The sequence below is a fragment of the Balaenoptera musculus genome, chromosome 13, assembly GCF_009873245.2.
Source record: "Balaenoptera musculus isolate JJ_BM4_2016_0621 chromosome 13, mBalMus1.pri.v3, whole genome shotgun sequence".
NCBI classification, from domain to species: domain Eukaryota; kingdom Metazoa; phylum Chordata; class Mammalia; order Artiodactyla; family Balaenopteridae; genus Balaenoptera; species Balaenoptera musculus.
This window is the reverse complement of record NC_045797.1, coordinates 35,542,793-35,568,636: the sequence shown is the minus strand read 5'-3', so window position 1 is coordinate 35,568,636 and position 25,844 is coordinate 35,542,793. Positions and strand designations below refer to the sequence as shown.

The 25,844-nt window shown below is 37.5% G+C and overlaps 1 protein-coding gene across 7 annotated transcripts in view; it reads left to right on the top strand.

Annotated features, from left to right (window-relative positions):
- The first annotated feature begins 236 nt into the window (after positions 1-236).
- AFTPH (aftiphilin) overlaps positions 237-25,844 on the top strand; it is a 62,499-nt gene continuing 36,891 nt past the window's right edge. For 2 of the 7 annotated variants that reach the window (XR_005022381.1, XM_036872948.1), the window contains exon 1: positions 237-442. The gene's annotated coding sequence lies outside the window, so the exon portion shown is untranslated. Of the gene's footprint in view, positions 443-23,931; positions 24,022-24,048; positions 24,070-25,844 lie in introns of those variants that run through there. The other 5 variants (XM_036872945.1, XR_005022380.1, XM_036872944.1 and 2 more) reach the window with 5 other exon arrangements.

The following is a 25,844-nucleotide window of genomic DNA, read 5'->3' as shown; positions in this document are numbered from 1 at the left end:
CGACGGCGCCTGCGCAGGGGTAAGCGTTCTGTGACACTGATTCCCCCGGAGTGTCCTCCCCCCCACCCCCCAGCACCCACTAGCGCCCGGCCCCGACCTAGCCACCTGCGCCCGGAAGTGACGTGTCGGCGGCAGCGGTTCTCCCGCTGCATGATGGGAGAGTGTGTGGAGTGGGCGGGGGGTCTCCGCGGAGGAGGAGGCGGAGGCGGCGGCGGCGGCGGTGGCGGCGGCGGAAGAGGGCGGAGGGTAATGGGATGGGGGTCTCGCGGCAGCGCTGAAACTCCGGGTGGGCGTCCATGGCGCTGCTCTGCTGACAGGGCTGAGAGCAGCCTGCCTTCCGCTTTCACCAGCTCCGCGTCCGAATAACCGGTCTTTCCCCGGGGAGTCAGTTCCTCCTCGGGCCCCTGAGCCATGCCCATCGAGGCCGCCCCGGACGAGCCAGGTAAGCGCCACCGCTCCGCTCCCCCAGCCGCGCGGGGGAAAGAGGATGGGGGACCCGGCCCAGCCCACCGGCCGGATCCTCGCCCGGGCCGGGGGCACCTGCCGCGGAGCTGGGGGCTGCGGGGACGGTGCCGGCTCTGCGGGCCTGCGCGCTCCGGGCTCTGTCCTTTTCCACGGCGGGTGCGGGGACGCCGGCGGCGGCGCCCGAAGCACACGGCCCCTCCTTGCCATCGCGGGCACCGGCCGGGGAAGTGAGAGCCTTTCCAACGTCCCCGGCTGCCAAGGTCTCGCCCTGCCCCGCAGCTTCCACCTGCCTACAGCTCCGCACCGGCCGCTCACTCCCGGGAGCTTGTTGAGAAGTTTGGGGCTTTGCTCCGGCTTCCTCTTTCTCTCTCCCCCTCCCTCGTGACAGGTGTAAACACTGACTGCTTCTCCCAGGCCCTAGGCCAGCAGCGACCAGAATGTGATGCTTCCTAGGGTCTCTGAAGCAAGCGGATTTTGAGTCCTCCAACAGGCAGAGGAGACGGCACCAAAGGTCCTTCATCCCTTCCTGAGAGGACCTTTTCTGCTCCCTTCTTGCACTCCTCAAGAAATAGTCTGCGTCCCCTCCCCAGACTGCGTGCGAAAAGTTGGACCATTATACTTTAAGTGTCCTGTTTGGCACGTGCTACGTCTTGCTTGGGCAGGGGACGGAGTATAGGGTGAACGGTGGTAGGATCCTTTCACCATTAGGAAAGTGCTGAGAATGACTAGGTTTTTCTCTTGTTGGTTAATTCAAGTTACAGCTTGGTTTCCCACTGAATCTTCTTTTGGGGCCGAGGGAAGGACTAACCCCTTCATGGAAATATTTTACTAGGGAGCAAATGAAACAAAATCAGTAGTTCCGTTTCAAAGTTCTCACTTTAGGAGAAGAAAAGTAAAACTTTACTTTTGAACTTTAATCTTCCCTTTCACCAGCTACGTTTTAGCTTTTTTGGTAGATTGGGAGGGCGAGACAGTCTAATCCTTGATGTTACATTTAATTGTTGCTTTCTGTTAATTTTTAGACATGGATATATGCTAAACTCTAAGGGAAACAACTGTTCAACGCTATTGTGTTGGCATAATCTACACAGTTTCTCTACATTTTATATGCTTTGCCAACTTAAATATTGGCTTTTGTAGTACTCATTTTTAACTCTTTGCAGAAGTAGATGTGTTTAAACAAAGTATCTATGGTAGTCTTCTAAATTTTGTCCACGATGATATTTCACATGTATTAAAAAGCAGATCCTGTGTAAAACATCTAGGCAAGTAAATGTTACCTATTAAATGCTCATTAGATCGAATTCCTCTGTTTATCATTATATTCATTAATCTTCAAGGCATAGACACCCTTTTCTAGATATCTATTAAAAGTATGGATATTCACATAATATGTAGGACATTAAATTTTAGTGTTTTCTGGTCTTTTGACCTAGAGACTATTATAAAAATAATCCTATAATCAAAGCAAAGAAAATGTATCCACAGTTGCATTGATAAATTTTGCAGAATCCAATTGTCTACGAAAATCTTGTAATCTAGGTGAATCCTATTTTAAAACATCATTTTAAATTCTCATTTTTTTTCTACTTATAGTAAGTTAAAAACTTGTTCAGGAAAATAGTGAAATTTATCAAATAATGTTTTATTTTGTGTGAAATTCTAACGTGCCTTCCTTAACAATCTAAGAAGTCTTTGAATAGCATCTCATTGAGGGATTACCCCTTCTCTCCCAAGCCTACCCCCAAAAACTCATAAAAGGAGGACATTAAATTTTTAGGCATTTTTAAACAGTCATACATTATTTAAACCAAACGTTGATATTCTTATTTAATTTTACCTACAATTTGTAAGTTAAAAAATACCCTTTTCTCTCTATGCTTAGCACTTTCAATTCCTCTTTAAGTAGGCTAGTGAACCTTTCCAGCCTGAAATTTATAAGTATTTCTGGTTTCTACACAATTTTGGAACTATCTGGTGTTATATGGAGTATATATACATTTCACTTTGGTAATTAATCTTTTCTCAATCAGTATATATATACACGCATACATACACGTACACACACAGTCACAGATTCTTTTGCAACTTTATATGATAGTTACTAACGCTGGTATACACTACTTCCTGTGAGCAAGATACTTTTCTTTTTTTTTTTTTTTTTTGGCTGTGCCATGCGGCTTGCGGGATCTTAGTTCCCTGGCCAAGGATTGAACCCAAGCCCTCGGCATTGAAAGTTCAGAGTCCTAACCACTGCATCGCCAGGGAATTCCCAGCAAGATACTTTTCTAAGTGATTTATATGCAATATATTAACTCATTTAGTCCTCACAACAACCCTGTAAGCTAGGAGGTGGTATCCCCACTTTTCAGAAAGGAAACTTAGGCACAGAGATGTTAAGTAACTTGCCTGAGGTCAAACAGCTGGTGACAGAGCCAAGATATGACAGTTTTATTTTTCATATTTATATACTCTTTATGTAGTTTTTAAAACACGCCAATACGATATATTTTATGGGAATCGTATAACATGTAGCAAAAGTATGAAAACATGCATTGGAATGATAAATTCCAAATCAGTTAAAGTTACCTCTGGAGAACTGGAGAGGAATAAGGGATCTAGGAAGAGTCCATGGTTTTTCAGCCATAACTGTACTGTCTTTAAAATAAATCTGAAGCAGATTTGGTAAAGATTAAGATATAACACAGCCAGGTGGTGTGCACTTGATCATTCACTGTATGTATTTTTCTAAACTTTGTTGTATGCTTGAAATCATAATAAAATACAAAGTTCAGGTTTTTCATTTAAAAACAAAGGATCACTCTCATCTTTCAGCAGTGTATATTTAAAAAGAGGACAGGAAGGAGTTAGTGTTATTTTGTGTTGATTTCCTTTTAAAATACAAGGAGCTTTTAATTTGAAAATATTTGAATTAAGAATTGTTGCCCTCCCAAGGGTCCTCTGCAGTAACTTCCCTTGCCTGGGCTCTTCTCTAATTGCTGCCAACCATCTCAACAGCCCTGTATCACACTTCTAATTTCTGTTTCTGGCCTTAGCCTAGGGTAGGACTTATAGGTCTCAATTAGATGTATTCCCTGGGAAAGAGAAAAGGAAGACACTATATGTGGGGAAGAAGCAGGGAAGTAAGGAGTTTGGGAAAAGTGAAAAAAGAGGAAAAATAGGAGATTTAAGACTCCATCCTATCATTCCTCAGTCACCACCACCCCTATTCCAAATAACTAACTTAAAGGTTGTCTGTATGCTCAAAGCCTAATTTACAAGCACTATTTTGGTGAGTAGTTTCCAGAGGAAAATTAAGTAGTAAATTAGAATAAATTCACTGCATGTTCTATTTATGTAAATATTTACAATATGCCACGAACCATTTCAATTAAATATCTACTAACATCATGGTGTTTTCTTCCTTTCATTCATACAGCAGATACCTATTGAGTACTCACTATATGTCAGGCGCTGTTCTAGGTGCTAGGGTCACTGAAATGATCAAATTAAAAAAAAAAAATAGCCCTTATAGAGCTTCACTTTCTTGGCATTTGTATATGTGTGTGCACATGCATGTTTGTGTATGTGTATTGGAATCAGAGATTTAGAGTGTGAGAGGGCAGTGTTGTAGGGCTTCATAGAAATTCTAATGTCTTTGGTTTTTTACTGTGTGAGATGGGAAGCTATTGCAGGGTTTTTGAGTAGAGATGTGACATAATCTATCTTTTAAAAGGATCTGTCTGGCTGTACAGACAGATCTTACTGCTGTACAGTAAGTAGATTATAGGAGTGCAAGAGTGGAAGCAGGAGGATTTCATTAGGAGTTGGTGACTAATACAGCTAAATGATCATTTTGTAATGAATACAAATGTCAAATCTGTATGTAGTACCCCTGAAACTAACAATATTGTACATAAACTGTATTTCAATAAATAAATAATACATCAAAAGTTAAAAATAAATAGATGATAGTAGTGGCTTGAACCAAGATGGTAGCAATAGAGATGAGGAGAAGTGGTAGGACAGTTACTAGAATTGGAACCTCTAAGATTTTCCCCATTGCTAAACTCAAAAAACTCAGAGGTACATACTCCCTTCTGAAAAGTCAAGGCCCACACAGCCTACTTTCCCAGCATACTGCCTACTCGCTTCATATATCCTACATTCCAGCCAAACTCTGTGATGTGACTTCCTGCTCTTTGACAGTTGCCCCATGCTTTATCTTTAGTGCCTGCCGTTTCCTCTGTTAATTAAAATCCTTCGCATTTCAAATTCTCTTTCATGAAGTTTTTTTTTTTTCCCATTTTCACCACTCTTTCCAGTCAAGTGAGATCTTTTTCTTAGAATCTTTAAAACCACATTTTACTTTATTTGGTGTTTATATTCTGCCTTGTATTAATTACTTTTACTGTCTTCCTATATTGGTCCTCATAATTAATTATAAGTTTCTTTAAGTTGTGGCTCCATTACTCAGTCCTACCCCTTATAGAACCTATCACATGTAGCAGATGCTCAGTAAGGTGCGTGCGTTTTTGTGTGTGTGTGTGTGTATAGTTTAATTTTTTAAGTCTTATTACAGAAGCATACAGAAGCATCGTAGAAAATAGTCAATCAAAAAAAAAATTACATTCCCATTACCCAGGAATCCCACTGTAAACAGTTCAGTGCATATCTTTCCACACATATATTTATGTATGTGTACTTTTTACCAGAATGAAATCTTATCATACAGACTGTTTTGTAGGTTGTTTTGATTTAGTCAGTTAGACTCCCTTACCACTTCAAGAAATTTTCATCTAAACTAATATTCAAGGCCATATTCAAATTCTTCCCCAGTTGACTCAAAAATATCCCTTTACAGCTGACTTGGCCAAATCAGCATTCACTCCATATTCTTCTGGTTATTAAAATTATGAAAGGGTAATACACTTTTACTATAGAAAATTTGGAAAATGTGGAAAGTGTAAAGAAAACTGGTATGCCTCTTAGTGGCAAATATCCATCTGTTTTAACACTTGGGACAGAGTAGCACTCAATAAATATATATATTTAAAGGAATAATAGAAAAATATGTCATTAGTCATCACACTACAAAAAGATAACTGAACATTTTGGTTTACATTTAGTTTTGTTTTTTTCCCTATGGATATACGAGTTTCATACACACATACATATATGAATGAATCATATTGCATCTCGGTGAACAAGTTTGTAGGTAATTTGGTTATTTTCATAGGACTGAGTCTTAGAAGTGGAGTTACTAAATCATAGGGAAAGCCAATTGCTTTCTAAGAGGTTGTAATAAAATCACTCCTACTAGCAATAGTCGGGAGCACCCATCTTCCTGTAATCTGCTCAGATGGTCAATAAATACGCAGTTTTAAAATTGTTTACCTGAATTTTTATTTTGAATTTAGGCTTTTCAGCAGCGTGGAATGTTTGCATAATTTAAAATGTTTTGAAGGGTTTAAACGTGAGACATATCCTTGTTGATAGAGGTTAAAATTGTTTAATGTCATGCTCTTTTAAAAATAGCTCTGATTCTGTTAGCAAGCTATTTATGTACAAGAAATAGGATATTATTTTCTAGAGCTATGTTGTGCAATACGGAAGCCAGTGGCCACGTGTGCCACTTGAAATAAAGCTAATCCAGAGTAAGATGTGCATTAAGTATAAAATACACACCAGATTTCAAAAACTAATGTAAAATATAGATTTTACATTGATTACATGTTAAAATAATAATATTTTGATACTTTGGGTTAAGTAACATATATTAAATTAATTTCACCTCTTTTTTAATTGGCTACTGGGAAATTTTAAATTGTATATGTGGCTTTATTGTATTTTGATTGGACAGTGCTACTCTAGAGTATGACATTTTTACCTATGGAAAAGAAATGCAAGATAACGTCATTGTTCCAGAAAGTAGTTAATAGTTTTCTTAAAATTACTTCCTACATTTAAGCCTGTCAGTGTGTTTTTCCCAGTATACTCAGTTTGCACATTTTTCAAATTATGTTTTTTATTACAAACTATAACTTATTGCAGTTCTTATGCTCTGAAGGAAATATGTGTAGTAGGAATTGGGGGAGGGTGTTAGGAAACTTACTTGAGGAATTGATACCTCTTCTAAGAATTGAAGCATGTGTGGGCATGTTTTATGCAATAGGATTGTAGGTGCAAAGGCCTTGTGGCACAAAAGAATGTTATTGTCTGACTTTCAAAAACTGAAAGAAGGCCTAGTTTAGAGCATTGAGAACAATAGGGGAAGGGAGAAGGAATCTGTGATGGAGAGATGGGAATGGCTTAGACTTTATTAAAGATTTTTAAAAAATCTTTATCACAAGCAGGGGATTGATGTGAACAGATTGGCTTTTTTTTTTAAGTTTATTTGTTGTGATTGTTTATGAGATATTTCTATATATATATATTTACATTTATTTTATTTATTTATTTTTGGCTGCATTGGGTCTTCATTGCTGTGCTCCGGCTTTCTCTAGTTGCAATGAGCCCCGGGGGCTACTCTTCATTGCAGTGCACGGGCCCTTCATTGCGGTGGCTTCTCTTGTTGCGGAGCACGGGCTCTAGGCGCGCGGGCGACAGTAGTTGTGGCGCGTGGGCCGGTAGTTGTGGTTTGCGGACTCTAGAGCACAGGCTCAGTAGTTGTGGCACACGGGCTTAGTTGCTCCACGGCATGTGGGATCTCAAACCCGTGTCCCCTGCAATGGCAGGCAGATTCTTAACCACTGCACCACCAGGGAAGCCCAGATTGACTTTTTAAAAGATTACTTGGGTTGGGCATGATTGAATACTAATCAGGGAGACTAGTTTAGATAATGGAAGCTTACACCAGAATGGAGTCAGGGGAGTTGGAAGGAGGTACAGGTATTCCAAAGTTGAGAGATTCATGAGATAAAAATAATTCTTTAGAGATAGTGGAGGGTGGGGAGCTTTGTCAAGAATGGCTCTGAAGTTTCTGGCTTAGTGACTGGGTGGGTAGTGGGGTCATCAGCCCAGGGTTAGAGAGCTCTGGATGAGGACCAAGTTTGAGGAAGAAAAGCTTGGCTTCTGTTCTTCTTAAGCCCAGTTCCAGGTCTTTGAGGACCTCAAGTGGAGAGGACTGTAGAGAATTGGCTTGGCTGGACTGGGTTTCAGGTTTGAGGGCTGGGCTGCAGGGAAAAATCTGGGAGTCCTAGAATGTACTAATTAAACCTTAGGTGGATGAGATTGTTTGAGGGAGAGTTGAGTAAGAACAGAGCCTAGATGAAACCTGGAAGAACTTATGCCACTAATTTGAGTATGTTCAGTACTTACAAGAAAATATCAGTTTGTTTTGAATCCTACTTGTAAAAGTGAAAGTAAGGAGTAAGTTGGATCAAATAAGTTAAATACTTCTGTTTGACTTATATGTATTTGAGTAGATAATCTAACACAATTCTTATTTGATTATTTGGAAACATACCTTTTTCCTGCAATAGAAAACAAACTGGGCTTCCCTAACATCAAACAGGCTGGGAATATTTATGAATAAGTATTGGTATTTTTGCTATATTAGTAGATCTAAGGAAAAATTATGTAATTATCTCCATAAATACTGAAAAGTCACTTTAAAAACCCATTTTCTGATTTTTTTTAAACAAAGCAACTTAAAATAAGAATTACTAGAAAATTCTGTAATATGATAAAACATATATACCTCAAACCAAAAATCAGTACCTTAATTCAGTATCCTAATTAAGGGGAAATACTAGATGCCTGCTATCACCACTACTACTAAATCTGGTATTGGAGGCATTAGCCAACACAATCAATAAGGAAAAAGAGACAAGAATTGGAAAGGAAAAGGTCAAACTACCCCAGTTTGCTTATGATGTGATGGTATACTGTACAAGTAACAAGAGCTTTCAATTTTATAAACAGTACTCAGCAGTTAGAAAATAAGACATGAGCAGAAGAAAAAAAAAGGTAAAGTACCTAACAATAAACTTAATAATAAATGTAAAAACCCTACATTGCTGTTTCAGTTTTATTAACAATTCTGTGTTTAGGTAATAGAAATCATTCTAAGTCATATCTTCTTATTCTTTAAATGCTGACTTCCAATGATACTTTTCAAAGTAAGACTTCTACGAGTAGGATCTTTAATATTTGTATACATCTTAATGAGACCACAGTTTTTTAAATGGATGAAGTGAATAACATTCCTGCCTCACCCACCCTCCCAAGTGGACATTTTTGTTGTTGTTTTCTTCTCGGTCATTGCTTATGTTTTTGTAGTATTTTCTTTTTTGCTGTGGTTTATCATCTCGCATAATAATTGTTTATTGTGTGCATGCAGAAATGTTGACCTGGAGTATTTGCAGATAAAACACATCTGCTATAGCAACACTCAAAATCTGAAGCATTGATTAATTTTCTCTCTTAAAGCTTTCATTTTTAGTAGCTATTTATAAAAAGTAATGAACCTATCATTAAGAAATAATTTAACACTCTCTCTCTCTCTCTTTTTTTTTTTTTTTGGCCATGCTACACAGTTTGTGGGAATCTCAGTTCCCCCCCAGGGATCTAACCCGGGTCATGGCAGCGACAGCCCAGTATCCTAACTACTAGGCCACCAGGGAACTCCCTAACTCTTTTTACATTGAATATTTTTAATAGCATCTTTGTTCCTTAAAAAAAAATTATACAGGAGATTCAGATATCAAATTCAAATTTTCTCTTAGCTAAAGCCAAACAGAATGTTTGACTATTCATTACGTTTTACTTGTAGTTAAATCATGATTTCTTCTTACTCCTTTCCATATTTCAGACTCATTCCTCTATATCATAATGAGCCAGCAGATGATAGCATTCTGTCTCATTAAGTTTCAGAAGTTTACTTGAAGCACAGTACAAGTGTTACACCTGAATAAAATGTACAGATTTTTATCAGATAACCAGTGACCTTGGTTTCTGGAGGTGGAGAAAAGTTTCTGTTGTTGCTGCTATACACATATTCATTTCTTAGTGTTCAGCTGCAAGTGAAACTGTGATTAATTTTTTAAACGTGGGGTTTTTTTTCCCAAGAATTCTATAACATTTAAATTATATAGATAATTATAAATGTTTCAAGGATTAGTGCAGTAATTTAAATTTGATCCTTTAAGGAACTTTTCCAATATTCATTTTTAAGAAAAGTACTAATTTATCGTGAAGTCCTTGTTTTTGAAATCTTAAGAGAGTTAAATTTTGTAGTGATATTCTCATGTATGTGTACTGACAGAACTTTAAGAAATATTTGTACAATCAAATCACTGTAAGGGAAAACTTTTTTTATAAGAAAAAGTACTATTTCATTGATTTACCTATATTAATGAGTTCAGCAGTGAAGTTTAGAGATGTTTATGTTATCCCCCGAGTTATGAAGTCCAGTAATATTTATATTCTCTGGAAGCTTAACACAGTGGTTCTTAACCTTCGCTAACCATCAGAATTATCTTTGAAACTTTTTTTTTAAATACAGATATTCAGGCCCACCTATTCTATTAAAAAAATACTTAATACAAAGCTAAGATTGAAACACATTGGTTTATAGCCTACTAGAGGAGAAAAACATGGAAATAAATTTGATTCACTTTGTTAAATGTAATAAAAGAGATAGATATAAAGAAGAATTAATTCAGACATGCAACCTGACATAATGAAAAGAACACTGATTTTTTTAATGTTAGAATCCTGCTGCATAACTCTTTGTGGGACCTTGAGCAGATTTTTTGACCTCTCTGAGCCTGTTCCTTTATCTAAAAATGGATATTTGAGATTAAATTGGATAGTGTACGAATAAGTACCTTGCACAGTTCCTATCACATAATAACTTGATAAATATTGGTGATATCACTTCACAGAAAAACTCTATGCCTGAATAGGGTTTTGAAGGCTTAGTAAATGGGTTTTCTGGACAGATAAGAATAGTAAATTAGAAGAAGTGGCGTATGTGACAACCTAGAGGTAACGTAGTGCCAGTGGAGAACCCAGGGGGTAGTGTTGTCTGGCTGGAGGAAAGAGGGAGTGTCTTGGCTATATGGCTAAGATAAGGAGTTTCAAGTGGACTACAGGAATCCTGGCCAAAAATAATGAGACCCTGAAATACGATATTGGTCGTGGGATATTAAATACAGGAAGAGTTGTTAAGGACTTAATTTGTGGTTCATTTAATTTGAGGGAGGGAGATGGCAAAGAGGGAGCAGTCAGAGGTAACACTCAGATTTCCGGACTTAGAGCTCAGAATGTTATAAGAACGAGTGGTTTCTGTTTGTTCTTTGAGTGGAGGTTGACTTCAGTTTTGGAATTGGAGGATATGAGTTGTACTTGGGACATCCAGGTAGAGAGATTCAAAAAGGCAGTTGGGTAGGCAGAGGTTGGGCAGCCACAGATAGATAGAGGTTTGGCCATAGTGAACATACAATATCAAACAAAATGGGGAAGAGACCTCTCAGGGATAAGAATATGAGGAAGCCAAGGCCTGGGGAACATGGACATTTATGAGGCAAGCAGAAGAAGCAGATACACTGAAGGAGGAGAAAGAAAGGATATGATAGGTAGGAGGAGAATCAAGAGAGAATGCCTCTTCAGAAAGGCTTTTTCACTTAAAAATGTGTTTTAGACACCTTTCCCTATTAGCAATATAGCTTTATCTTTTTAAAAAATGGTTACAGTTTCTATTTACCCTAATTCCTTATTGATAGATATTTAAGTCGTTTTCAGTTGCTTCTTTAAAAACAAACAATGCAGGAATTAACATTTTGTGGAAATATCTTTGCATACTTATATGAATGCATCTGTGGAATACATTCTTGCAGATGAAATTGCTTAGTCAAAAGAATATGCATTATAAAATTTCTGATATATTACTAAATTGCCTGGAATATGTGAACCAATATATACTCCCACCAGTAGTATCTTTAATTTTATCTTTAAAGTGGCTTGCTTCCTAGATTGAGGGTAGTATGAATTTGAAAAATAAATAATATTTTTTATTTATTACTTTTATGTAAAATTCTTTAAAGAGAAAGGGAATACTTTGATTTTATCAAATTACTTGGTTCATTCAAATAACATAATTTAAGAATGCATTTTGTCCTTGAATGCACCAGATCAAGGAGTTCTTTGTTTTAAAAGAAGCTCTGTTTCCTCTTCTTATATGCTGGAAGCAATAATTGGATTTAGAGGAAGTGAATCAGAAGGAAGGAGAATGATAATATTATTGTGAGGTGAATTAAACTTGAACAGAATTAATGGATGCAAACAGTTCTTGTCATTGTTGTAGACATAATGACATAACCAACACAAATTCTGTGCTAAGATTTTAGACAGAAATATTTTGATTTTTTTTTTCTTCTTATATAGACTTTAAGCAATGGCCCCAAGACTGGAAAATGAGTTATTCTTATAAAGCTGATCATAGGAGAGTCAGTGCCTTAGAAAATACCCAGAAATACTGCAGAAGTTTTAAGTTGCCCTAAATTGTACTGCTTACATAATTTAAAGGTAAAAACTATGGACAAATTTCACAGCTTGTTTTTATTTTGTTTAATTACCTGACATTGTTCACAGTACCAGTATGGAACTACCCACTGCCTTTTCCTAACTTCAGTGATACAAACAATATTAGGGGGAAATTGAGGTTAATTTTGGTCATTTTCTCTAAACTCCTTAGTATCCTTTTTGTCAGACTTTTTTTTTTTTTTTTTTTTTTACACTTTGGGTTATGACCTCTTTCTGGTTTGTAAAATTCGCTATAGGGGATCATGACCAGCTTTTAAGAAAAAATGCAATAGAACTAAAAATATCAAGAGTACACAGAGTAACAGTAAATACTGAAACTTTTTTTTTTTTTAATTTATTTATGGCTGTGTTGGGTCTTCTGTTTCTGTGCGAGGGCTTTCTCTAGTTGCGGCAAGCGGGGGCCACTCTTCATCGCGGTGCGCGGGCCTCTCACTATCGCGGCCTCTCTTGTTGCGGAGCACAGGCTCCAGGCGCGCAGGCTCAGTAACTGTGGCTCACGGGCCTAGTTGCTCCGCGGCATGTGGGATCTTCCCAGACCAGGGCTCGAACCTGTGTCCCCTGCATTGGCAGGCAGATTCTCAACCACTGTGCCACCAGGGAAGCCCTTTTTTTTTAATGTATATGTTTCTACTGTGAGTTACAGAGGGGAAATTTTTGAAAAATTCTGCTTTATACAATAGGCTAATTCTCAAGTCATTTGTAACCAAAGGTATAATAGTACATTGTAAATAATAAATGTCTGTTTTTTGTTTTTTGTTTTTTTTCCTTTTTACCCTTTAGTCTTTCTACCTCTTAGGAGAAAGTAAAACTTTAAACCAAGCAATAACACCATTAAAAGGTCAACTAGCTAGAAATTTGTTTGTAATGGGAATTCCTTCCATAGTTTCCATGAAGTTATCAGTACAGGTAGATCCACTTGTGGTAGTACCTGTATATCACACACACACACACACAAGACACACACACACTCATGAGCACTGTTTTGGAATGTGTTTACATTTGATTTTTCAGATATACAAAGCTTTTGTTTTATGATAATTTACCCCAAGAATGCCATTTATGTTATTGTCTGTGGATAATTTATGACTATTTCTAAGCCTGGTTCATTGTCTGGTTTCCTTCTGTTACCTCATGTGTCTCTGGGTCATCTTCTCAATTGATGGGTGGTCAGGGAACAAATTAAAGTAAAACTAATAGTACTTGGGAAAGACATCATTTGTGAGGTAAATCTTCTGTTACATAGGTCATAGTTTAAGGCCAAATTTGTGAGTTTTAGATTATCTAGGACATTGCTTTCTTTCTCATTAGCTCAGATAATTGAATTCTAACTGCATTTGGTTGCAGTTTTATAACTTTAGCTAGATGCTTTTTCCTCCAAAAGGTGAGTTGCTCTCATGGTGGGCGTTATGATACAGAGAGTAACACTGTCAGGAGAAGGGCAGCTGCCAAGAGCTTCACAAGGTGTACAGGTTTTAGTTACAGACTAAAATGATGTCTTTAGTTTTGAAAGCCCACAAAGTATGGTTTTGGGGTTGGTTGGTTTGTTTTTCCCAGAATACCCTGGGCCCTTGAGGTTTAACTTACCAGTCTTGACCAGAATGCTAATTTAAAACTTTACAGCAAGAAATTTCTTTCAAAGTATGTCAGCTGTTCATGTCAGCTGATAGCAAAATCTGTGGGAAGATTTACATGGAGTACTGAAGAAAGTTGCTGGGAGCAGAGAACAAGAGCAAGGGAAATTAGTTGACTGCCCAGAGTAGTATCACGCTCTGGTGACACCAGGTGACACCGGCTGACACCTCCAGTTATGCGGAGAAACGGCCTCAGATTGAAGCAGGTATTTATGTTATTTGGTCTATTAAAAACACACGAACAAATTTTTGTCCTTTGGCTGTTTTTTTTCCCATAGCTGCATGTGAGTACTGTTCCTCTCCACACATTCTTTCCTCAGACAGATTGCAGCAAAATGATTGGATTTGTTTTCTTTCACATGTGTCATATTTCAGACCAGCCTCTCTCAAATCACACTTACTTACCTTGATTGAACTTAGGTATTTCCTAACTTCTTTGGGTGAGCACAAGGAGACCAGAGCTAGGGTTATAAGAAATTCAGCGGGGGCATGGAGGAGGTGGCAGCTCAAGAGGGTCAGTGGACCAAATGCCCCAGCAAGAACAAAAGTAGTGTATGCAGTTCCTACTGTGAGCCAGGCCCCGAGGACGCAGTGGTCAACAAAAGAGGCCTGTGCCTGCACAACCTTTCTAGTCTTTTGAGCTCAAGTAAAGTACCTCTTGGAAGAGCAGTTTCAGTGGAGTGGTAGGGTGAAGCCACATTGTGCTGGGCTGAGGAGTGAGTATAGGAGGTTAGGAAGTAGAGATAGCGAATAAATAAGGCCCTTTCAAGAAGCTTGGTGGTGAGGAGGAGGAGGTGAGCTAAAAGGGCACAGAAGGGAGGGGTTTGTTTTGTTTTGCTCTGATTTGTTTGAGGATGGAAGATTCTTGAACATTGACAGGCTGTTGAGAAAGCATCAATAGTAATAGAGAAATTCAAAAGAGGCCCCTGAGCAAGCAGTTGAGAAAGAAAACAGAAGGTCCAGGGATTATCTGTAGACAATACTGTGGATGTAAGCAAGATTTTAGTGAAGGGGCATGAAATTGAAGTAGTTTCTGCTTTTAGATTCTATTTTCAATGTAAAGTTTCAGGGATATTAGGGTGGAAATTTAGCATGGCTAATTTATTCTGCAGCTGTGTAAGAGCAGAGGGTAAAAAGGGGAAAAAATGGTTTTCTGAGGGCTAATGCATCTGCCCTCATTGCTGCTTCTGTTTCATTGCCTTTTTATCAACAGTTATCCAGTGTCATTTATTCAATTTCAAGTTGAAGTACCTTCTGGGAAAAATAGCTAGTAAACTCTCAAATATGGTCAGTTGATACTACAAGTTAAAGGTAAAACAGTTTCTAATGTTTTTATTTATCTTCAATTTTTACTGTGAAACTGTACAAATAAGTAAAATACCTTATGGATTTGCATAGAAGGTTAAAATATACAATGAAAGAAAAGCTCTTTCTTAGGAATTTTTGAAAACCAGCTTCTGTAAAGTAATAACTTTTATTGCTGTTTAGCAACATTCATTGAAGAGTGAATATATATTGCTGCTCACATTGTCATTTACCTTATATATAGTATATTGGTACTTTTGTGACTCATCCTTATATTGAAACCAGGGAAGACAGATAATTTGGTTGTCACTTTTGGCAGTCTGGCTTTTTGAGGGTGGTCAACTTAGGTATAAACATATTTTGCTGTTTATTTTCATTGTTTACCACATTTTTACCACTATGTACATTAATATTGAAACATTCACTTCTTGGCATTTTTGTTGGTTATACTTTTTTTTTTTTAGGTGGGGGCTGCATTGGGTCTTTGTTGCCGAGAGCAGGGGCTACTCTTCGTTGTGGTGCGCGGGATTCTCAGTGCAGTGGCTTCTCTTGTTGCGGAGCACGGGCTCTAGGCGTGGGCTTCAGCAGTTGTGGCTCGCGGGCTCTAGAGTGCAGGCTCAGTAGTTGTGGCACAGGGGCTTCGTTGCTCCACAGCATGTGGGATCTTCCCGGACCTGGGTTCGAACCCGTGTCCCCTGCATTGCAGGAGGATTCTTAACCACTGCACCACCAGGAAAGCCTGGTTATACTTTCTTCATCTTAGCTCGTAAGCATCTTTTTTTCTTCTTCAAAATTGTTGTGGAAGTTTCAGAAAACTTTTAGGGAAGATTCTTGTAATTCTAATATTTGATGTCAATTATTTCTGCGATAGGACATTCTTCAAATATTTTATTAGCTTGTGACTGACTCACCACTTACTAGTTATACTACTGTGAGGGATTATTTAACCTCTTTAAGCTTTTATTTCTTCATCTGTAAAATGAAGATAATCATTCCTACCTCATACTATAGTGTGAGGAATAAATGAGATAATTCACCAGTGCTTTTCACATAGTATTGACACATAGTTAGCGCCCAACAAATATTAATATTGTTATTGATGGAAGCAGAGAATGAAAGTATGTGGAATATACTATTTATTTAAAAGATGTTTTAAATAATATTGCATATTATTGATACAGTTGATGTCAGTGGTATCTTGGGTTTTTGTTTTTAAATTGGCAAGTTCTAAGGAATTCTGAAATCTCTGAAAAATGTTCAGCTTTGAGATTGTGGGAGTGTGATTAAGTAGCCTTAAAGTTTGCAGCCTATGTTGATGGGAGGATGATAGTCCTAAAAACAAACAAACAACACCATCTTTCTCAGTTCTTTACTAAAAAGCTTTTATTTTTAGGGGCTCTCTTTGTTTTGTTAGCCGTGATTGAGCTAATATGCTGAGGACAAACCACTCAAAAAGAGAAAAAATATTATCCTTTTCGTAGATTCTGAATATTAGAGGCATGAAAACTTTTGTGACATCATATTCCAGTCATCTCTAGATGTATTGAAAACCAAAAAGTTAACTAAATTTAAATCTTCATATGACTCAGAAGAAGGGCTTTTCCTTTTGTTTCTTTATGACAAGACGACTCTTAAGCAGGAATATGGGCAGGGCAGATTCATTTACAGTGCATTTTGATAGTGATAGTATCTTAAAACTCCCATGAGGATATTACAGTAAAGATTTGAATAATTTGAACTACTGCAATAGCAGGCAACATTTGTAATGCAAATTGATGTTGTTAATTGCTTATGTAATATTTTCATTCATTTTTCTAAAGAAAATACAAATTTTTTTTCACTCACCCAAATGATTTAACAAATGATTAATTATAAACCTCAAACATATTGTGGTAAAAAGGTAGTGATTTTGTGTATGTGTGTGTCTGTGTGTGTGTTTCATTAAATAAGGCTTGTTAGTGTGGTTTATACTACTTAAGTCAGTAGCATAACTTCAGATACAATTGTTTGTCTTTCTTTTCCCTTTTCTTACCACTAACCTTTCTGCTTGTGTTCTTCACCACCACCACCCACTTCTGTCCCAGTCCCTGTAAAAATAAGTTTGGAGCGAAGGGTCCTTGGTAAAGCTGGATTGTATCATCTAGAAGTACTATCTGGCCTTGAAAGTTGATGTACAAGTTGATAAAGCTGGGCTGATGTCCTGTAAAAGATGGGAATTTCTCTCTGGTGGGTTTTTAGCTTCTCTGGAAGGAACTCTCAATGTTTGATTCTGGGAGATTCCTAGAGGGCCTCTTAGAGACCCCACCACTATCACCAAATGTGAGCCCAAGGATCTTTGGGGTAGTTAACACTTTGTGTGGATGATGGAGGGTAGAGGGTTGGTCGAGGATTAACTCTCTCTTAGAGGAGTATGTGGAATGCTAATCCAACCAGGCACGTTCTTAGAAGCTTTTCTTCTTGTGGTCGTTCCTCTAACTTGAAAGTATCTACAGCCGTATAATTCAAGGTACTACTGGTGAGAACTTCTGGGTTGCCTTGGCCTGTTCCACTTCAAAACCTCCATCTTTTAACAGACTACTGTTGGTCCTTTGAGTTGGTTCAGAGGATACGGTCTCAGTCCTTTAACCTTGGGCATTGTTTCCTATTTTCTAGGGATTGATTATAGAAATTAGAAGTAAAGTCAACTTCATGTATCTTTAATGTGGTTAGTAATAGTTTTCTTTAATGATTTATTCTTTCAGTGACTTATAAAAGTATATGCAGAGTCATGTGAATGTTTGTGCCAACTAAGCAAACGTTGGCTTAGATTTTGTTAAGGGTAGACTATGATTTGAGCCGCAGACTTGGTGCAAGTTCAAATGTGATGATAGTTTATAACTTACTGAGTGCACAGAATGTGCCAAGCACTTAAGGTCTGTTATCTTTAATACTCATAACAGCATTGAAAGGTAGGGACTGCTAGCCCCTTTTTATAGATAGGAAACTGAAGCTCAGAGAGGGCAAACTCACATAGTTAGTAAACGGGGAAACCAGAATCTGAACCTAGGATCTGTCTAACTCCAGACCCAACATCTTTCCCCCATACCATACTACCTCTTGAGGCATACATATATAGCCTTAAATCCCAGAATAAGGCAAGGTTAAACAAGCACAACTTTTTTTTAATAGAATGGTATATTTTAAACTCTGATCATATATTCATTCACTTATAACATAGCTGCTGGTAATCTAAGTATGCTGATTTTCTGAGAAACACTTTTTGACGTATAGCATACACACAGCAAAGCACACAAACCTTAACTGTACAATGGGGTGAATTTTTACAAAAGTATGTGCCTGTGTAGCTACTACCCAGGTCAAGAGATAATAACATTATCTCTCTTAGCATCCAACAGGCTCTTTTATGCCTCCTTCCAGTCAATACTCTACCCCCTCCCTATAAATAACCACTATTCTGAATTACCACCATAGATTAGTTTTACCTGTTTTGAAGTTCATAGAAATGGACTTCTACAATGTGTATTTTGTGTGTATTTATCTGGTTTCTTTTATACATTATGTCCGTGATAGTCATCCATGTTGTTGCATATAGTAATAGTTCTTTTCATTGCCGTGTTTGTCTATACCATGGTTTATCTTAACCATTCTCCTGTTGATGGACATTTGGGTTATTTTCAGCTAAGAATAAAGTTGTCATGAAGAGTCTTGTTCATGTCTTTTAGTGCATATATATATATTAGGGGTATAAACCTGGTATAGTTTTAGTAGATACTTCCAAAGAGAATCCCAGTTGCTCCACATCTTTGCCATCAGTGGCTATAGTTTAAATTGTTCTAATTTTAGCCATTCTGGTGGGTGTGTAGTTGTGTTTTGTGGTCTGTTTTTTTTGTTTGTTTCTTTATTTTGGCTGCATTGGGTCTTCATTGCTGCATGCAGGCTTTCTCTAGTTGTGGTGAGCGGGGGGTTACTCTTCATTGCGGTGCACAGGCTTCTCATTGTGGTGGCTTCTCTCGTTGCAGAGCATGGGCTCTAGGCGTGCGGGCTCAGTAGTTGTGACACACGGCCCCTAGGGTGCACAGGCTTCAGTAGTTGCAGCGTGTAGGCTCAGTAGTTGCAGCGTGCGGGCTCTAGGGCGTGCGGGCTTCAGTAGTTGTGGCATGCGGGCTCAGTAGTTGCAGCTCATGGGCTCTAGTGTGCAGGCTCAGTAGTTGTGGCACATGGGCTTAGTTGCTCCGTGGCATGTGGGATCTTCCCGGACCAGGGCTCAAACCCATGTCCCCTGCATTGGCAGGTGGATTCTTAACCACTGTGCCACCAGGGAAGTCCCTCTTGTTGTGGTTTTAATGTGCATTTCCCTGACAACTTTTCAAATGCTTATTGGCCATTTGGACATCCACCTTTGTGAAATACTCTTTTGTTTAAATATTTTGGCCATTTTTCTTTTAGGTCGTCTCACATTGATTTGTAGGAATTTTTTGCATATTCTGGATATGAGTTCTTTGACAATTACATGTATTGCAGATATCTTCTTCCAGGCATTGGCTTGCCTTTTCATTCTCTTAATGTTGTTCTTTTGATGGACAGAAGTTTTTAATCTTAAGTCCAATTTATCAGTTTTTTCTTACATGAGTAGTGCTTTCTGTTACTTGTTTAAAACATCTTGTCTTCCTTAAAGTCATGAAAATATTCTCTTAAATTATCTCCTAGAAGGTTGATTGTTTTACCTTTCACATTGAGGCCTACAATCTGTATGGAGCTGGCTTTTGGGTAAGATGTTAGGTAGAGTCAAAGACCTTTCCCCCAGTTGATCTAGCAGCATTTGTTGAAAAGGCTGTTCTTTCCCCCCCCGCCCCCGCCACACTGCATTGGCATCTTTGTTATCATGTGGCCATATAGCTTTAAACCAAGGCTTGGTATCTGGTAGGTTAAATCCTCCAATTTTGTCTTTCTTGAGAAACTATTTTGAAATGGCTAGATAGTCTTAGATGATAGACCAATCCTTCTTCATTCCTCTGCCTTGCCAAGCCCATCTTGCCACTTAGCCCCAGAGCTTTCAGCCTAGAGACTCACCATCTTTTTTTTCTAAGACTATTTCAGACTTGAGGCTAGAACTCCGTAAGCAAATGTGGCTCCTCTTCTTGTGAGAGATTAATACTGAATCTCCTTCACTCATTATATCCCCTGCCACCTTGGCTGCTACTCTGGCACAGGCCTGCTCTGACTACCTTTAGGACTACCGTTACTACTCAGTCATGAGAGCCTTGTGTATACTATGACTTGAATCTTTCCTGAATATCCCCATTACTTGTTTACTCTCCTCTACCAGGTCTTGGAATAAGCAGACAAAACAATGGCAAGTTGAGCACACCCCCTTCCCTGCAGACATACACACACACACACACACACACACACACACGCACAAGTGCTTGTTCAGGTTGTAAAGAAATTGGATGATTGATTAGGACTCCTTGTGCGTGGAGTAAGTAGTTCATTAAGGATGAAGAAACATTTATTGGGGTTGTCGTGTGCCAGACACTGTATTAAAGTAGCTCATCTATCTTTTTTTCTTTTTTCTGTTAAGTAGAAATAGCTACTTTAAAATCCATATTTTCCTGTGGTTAAAAAAAAAAAGTTAGATTTGTCTAAGTCAGACTTAATATGTAAATTCATTATACAAATAATACTTCAGTTAACGAACAAATATACTTCAGTTAACAAATTTTACTGAATTGCCCTGGGCACAGAAGAATTTTCTGAAAAATTTCAGGCCTCCTCCACACTGGCTGGTTGGCATTCTTGGCTGAAACTCGTGAGCAGTGGCACTCTCTTAGGTTTCTGAAGGGTGAGTTGGGCCAGAGCCAAGACCTGCTGAAGGGGAATGTGCAGCCCACGTTCTTCCCATCAATAGGTGACACAGGTTTGAGGAATGTGGAAATGTTCATAGTCTGGGGGGCTTGATAGAGCCTGTTGCACCTAGAAGGAGAAAGAGAGTACCTTGCCAAGGTGTGACAGGAAGAAAAACTACTTTGTGTTGTTGGATTGGTAACAAAGTTCCTGATTTCAGATCTTTGTATTTGCCTTAGCATCTGAGTTTTAAATAAGCCTTGAAATAATAAAATATTTTTCAAACAATGAAAAGTTTTAGAAAAAGCAGTAGATTAACCATGAACAGATTCTACTTAAACATCACAGATGGTTCTTTAAAAATATAGTATTATGAGAATATAAAATGATACAGCACTCTAGAAAATAGTTTGGCAGTTTTTACAAAATTAAACATGCACTAACTTAGGACCCAGTGATTATAGTCTTGGGCATTTATCCCAGAGAAATAAGAACTTATGTTCCCACAAAAACCTGTATGTAAATGCTTTAGCATCTTTATTATAAATACTATTTAAATATACTATTAGTGTATGTATTATTAATGTAGTATATATACTATTTATAATAGTAAAATATAGGAAATAACCCGTATGTCCTTCTGTTGGTCAGTGGTTGAACAAACTGGTATATCTGTACAGTGGAGTACTACTCAACAATAAAAATAATTGGCCTACCGATGCACGTAATAACCATACATTGGACCTTAAGGGCATTGTAGTGAGTGAAAAAAGTCAACCTCAAAAGGTTACATGCTGTATGATTCTATTTACATAACATTCTTGAAATGATAAAACCATGGATATGGAGAACAGATTAGTGGTGGCCCGGGTACAGGAATGAGGTAGGGAAGTGGGGGCAGTTCTGTATCTTGATAGTGGTAGTTTCATAGATCTGTATGTGGGATAAAATTGAACTATATACAAACACAGATGAATGCAAGTGTTTTGGGTTTTTTTTAATGGTGAAAACTGAATAAGGTCTGTAGTCTACTTAATAGTAATACCAACATTTCCAGTTTTGCTATTGTACTAGAGCTATTTGAGATGTCACCATTAGGAGGAACTGGGTGAAGGGTGTACAGACTTTACTATTTTTGCAACTCTGTTCATCTATTATTATTTCAAACTAAAAAGTTTTTAAAATAAGGTATGTTGTACGCTCACGTTCATGGCAGCGTTATTCACAATAGCCAAAAGGTGGAAGCAACCTATCCATCTGTCGACAGGTGTTAGTATATACATACCATGGAATAATATTCAGCCTTAAAAAGGATGAAATTCTGACTCATGCTACAACGTGTATGAACCTTAAGGACATTATGCTAAGTGAAGTAAGCCAGTCACAAAAGGACAAATACTGTATGATTCCACTTATATGAGGCACCTAGAGTAGTCAAATTCATAGAGACAGAAAGTAGAAGGGTGGTTGCAGGAGCTGGGGGAGGGGGAATGGGGAGTTATTGTGTAGTGAGTACAGAGATACTTTGTTGTTTTGGAGGATGAAAAAAGTTCTAGAGATTGATGGTGGTGATGGTTGCACAACAGTGTTAATGTACTTAATGCCACTGAACTGTACACTTAAAAATGGTTAAAATGGTAAATTTTATGTTATGCTTATCTTGCGACAATTTTTAATAAAGCATTATTATTGTATAAGTAACACGTTTTTTATAAAATAGGCATATTTTAAATGCAAACATAAATCTCCTGGAATGCTTTTAATCTTTTTCATTTTGCAGTGATCACAAACTTATAAGTTGCAGGTTCAGTACAAATAAGATTTTTTTCCAGAACAATTTGAGACTGTTGCCAACCTGATGCCCCATCTCTTTCAAATATTTTAGAGTGTATACCAAGGACATTCTCTTATATAACCACAATACTACCATCAAAATCAAGAAATTAGCATCAGTGTATTGCTGCTGTCTAATTCTTGGGCTCTTCAAGTTTCACGGTCATCCCAATAATGACCTTTATAAAAAGGGGAGCCAGTTGAGAAACAAGTGTTATATTTACTTGTCACTTCTCTTTAGTCATCTTCAGTCTGGAACAGTTTTCCAGTTTCTTCATAACTTTCATGACATTGATCAATACTTTTGAAGATTATAGGCCAGTTGTTTTGTAGACTCTCAATTTGAATTTGTCTGAAGTTTCCTCATGAATTTATTCAGGCTATGTATTTTTGGCAGGAATATTCCAGAAGTGAGTCTGTGTCCTCATTGCATCCTGTCAGGTGATGCATGATTTCGATATTCCCATTACTAGTGATGTTCACTTTGATCACTTAAGTGTCAGGCTTCACCACGGTAAAGTTACACTTGTTCCCTTTGTAATTAAGTATGTTGTAGGGATATTTTGAAACTACGCAGTACCTTGTTCCTCATCTAACTTTCAGTTTATTCACTTATATGTTTATATCCATGAGGACTGATAGTTTATTATTTTATTCAGTGAATTATAATCCATCATCATCTTTATTTTGATGCTCAATTTGTCCCTGATTTTAACAGCAGTAACCCCTTCAAGCTGGTTTTTGTGTCCTTTTGACATGTTCCCATCATTATGAATGCTTTTAAATTTAAAAAAAAAAGGAATTATGATATTAATGAGTACATAATATCCTATGTAGCATAATTTGCTTAAGTAATCCCTTTGGAGCATTTTGTTTTACTTTAAAAACTTTTTTTTTTTTTTTTAGTATAGCCAGATTGCCTTCTGGAAGCCTTGTAACAATGTATGCACCCACCAGTAGTATGTGTGTACAAGTGTCCCTTTCTCCACACTTTCATTAACAATTGGAGAGTATTTTTAAATACTAGGAACTTCATCATTAAAGGGAAACTGTCAGAGGTCAAATGACCCTGTACACCCAGCATTAGAAGGGGTATTGGGGACGCTAGACAAGGGAAGAAAATAGGGTTTATGTGTATCTTTTATTGTTTTTTTTTTTTCTCTTTAAATCAGCAGAAAAGAAGGTATCTTAGCACTAAAGCAGTTATTTCCTTCTTTATAATGCTGATTTCATAGGTGAACAATTAAAAGTAGATGTTACAATGGAATCTTTTTTCTCATGACTCGCTTATTTCTCTCAGCAGCTGACCAGTCATTGACCTAAAGATCTTTTCGAAATTCTGAAGCCATTCTCTGCTAATCAGCTGTATGACTGTTGGTAAAGTTGCTCACCAGTAGGCCTCATTTTCCTCATCTCTGAATTAAATTATGTGGTTTCTAAGGTACCTTCTCTGTAAAACTGGAAGATCTTATGAAATTTTATCCTGATAGTCGGAAGAAAGTTTTTTTGTTGTTGTTGTTAGCTTGCAAAACTGGTTGAATTTTGTAGTAAACGTTTTCTTTATGTGTCTAAGGACAACTGTGAATTGCAGTCAGTATCAATTCATTATCTATGGGCTGTTTTTGTTCTAGGACTTTGATGTTAATCTTCCCTTTGCTTTTAATGTTAAGTTTGTCTTGTGACACTTTTGACTGTTTAATACAGAAGACCAAAATAACCCAGACATAGATTTCATTTAAGAATTAAATGTATAGGAAAAGAAGGTATCATAAACAGGTGGGCATGGGAAGGATTATTCAATAAATGGGATTATGATAATTGCTAGTCAGAAAAAAAATTCACTTAGACCCTTGCTTTAGACCATATGCCAAATAAATTGTAGATGTATTAAAAATTAAATGTAAAAAAAAAACCTCTAAGTAGAAGAAAATAAAAATGTATTCAATTGTAAGCTTATATGATAGCAAAATAATGAAGAAAATTACTAATGGAAAATTAATTAATTTGATCCCTTAAAAATTAACTTGGGAAAACAGTTTGGCTTATAAAGTTAACCACACACTTACCATGAGATCCAGCATTTGCACTCCTGGGTATTCATCTTAAAGAAATAGGAACTCATGTTCACATGATAATCTGTACACAAATGTACATAGCAGCTTTATTTGTAATTGTAAAATACAGAAAATAACCCAAATGACTTGAATGGAGTAAGTGGAGAAACAAACTGTGGTAACATCTATATAATGGAACAGTACTTAGCAATAAAAAGGAATGAACTGTGGACACATGCAACAACATGGATGGATCTTGAGGGCATTAAGCTGAGTGAAAAAGCCAACTTCAAAGGGTTACATATTATATGATTCCATTCAGATAACACTCTTGACATAGCATAATTATAATGATGGAGAATAGATCAGTGGTTGCCAGCAGTTAGGGTTTAGGGAAGGGCATGACTGTTAAGGGATAACACAAGGGACTTTCTTTATATTGATGAGTATTATTGAACTATTTTTGCAACAGTTCTAATCCTCAATTATAGTGACAGTTACTGAAATCTAATCTGCACATATGATCAATTTCGTAAAGCTATACAGACACACAAAGAAAAAAAGTGAAATCTAAACAAGGTCTGTGGCTGAGTTAATAGGTTGTACTGATGTCAGTTTCAGGGTTTGATCATGTACTATTGTTGTTTACCATATTCTTATTGAGGGAAACTGGGTGGGAGTATACATGAGAACTCTCTGTACTATTTTTTCAACTTCTTGTGAGTCCTAAGCAATTTCAAAATTGAAAGTTATAAAAAATTAAGTAAACTATGGTACATCCAGACAATGGAACATTATTCAGTACCTAAAAAGAAAAAAGAAAAAAGAGCTATCGAGCCATGAGACATGGAGGAAGAACCTTAAATACATAGTACTCAGTGAAAGAAGCCAATCATACAGTGTGTACAGGCCACATACTCTGTGATTCCAATTATACGACATTCTGGAAAAAGCAAAACTATGGAGACAGTAAGAAGACCAGTGGTTGCCAGGGCAGGGGAGTGGGAGGGATGAATAGAATAGGTGGAACACAGGATTTTTAGGGCAGTAAAATTATTTTGTGTGATACTGTAATGGTAGACACGTCTTTATGCATTTGTCCAAACTCATAGAATGTACAGCACCAACAATGAACCCTATTATGAACTATGGACTTTGGGTA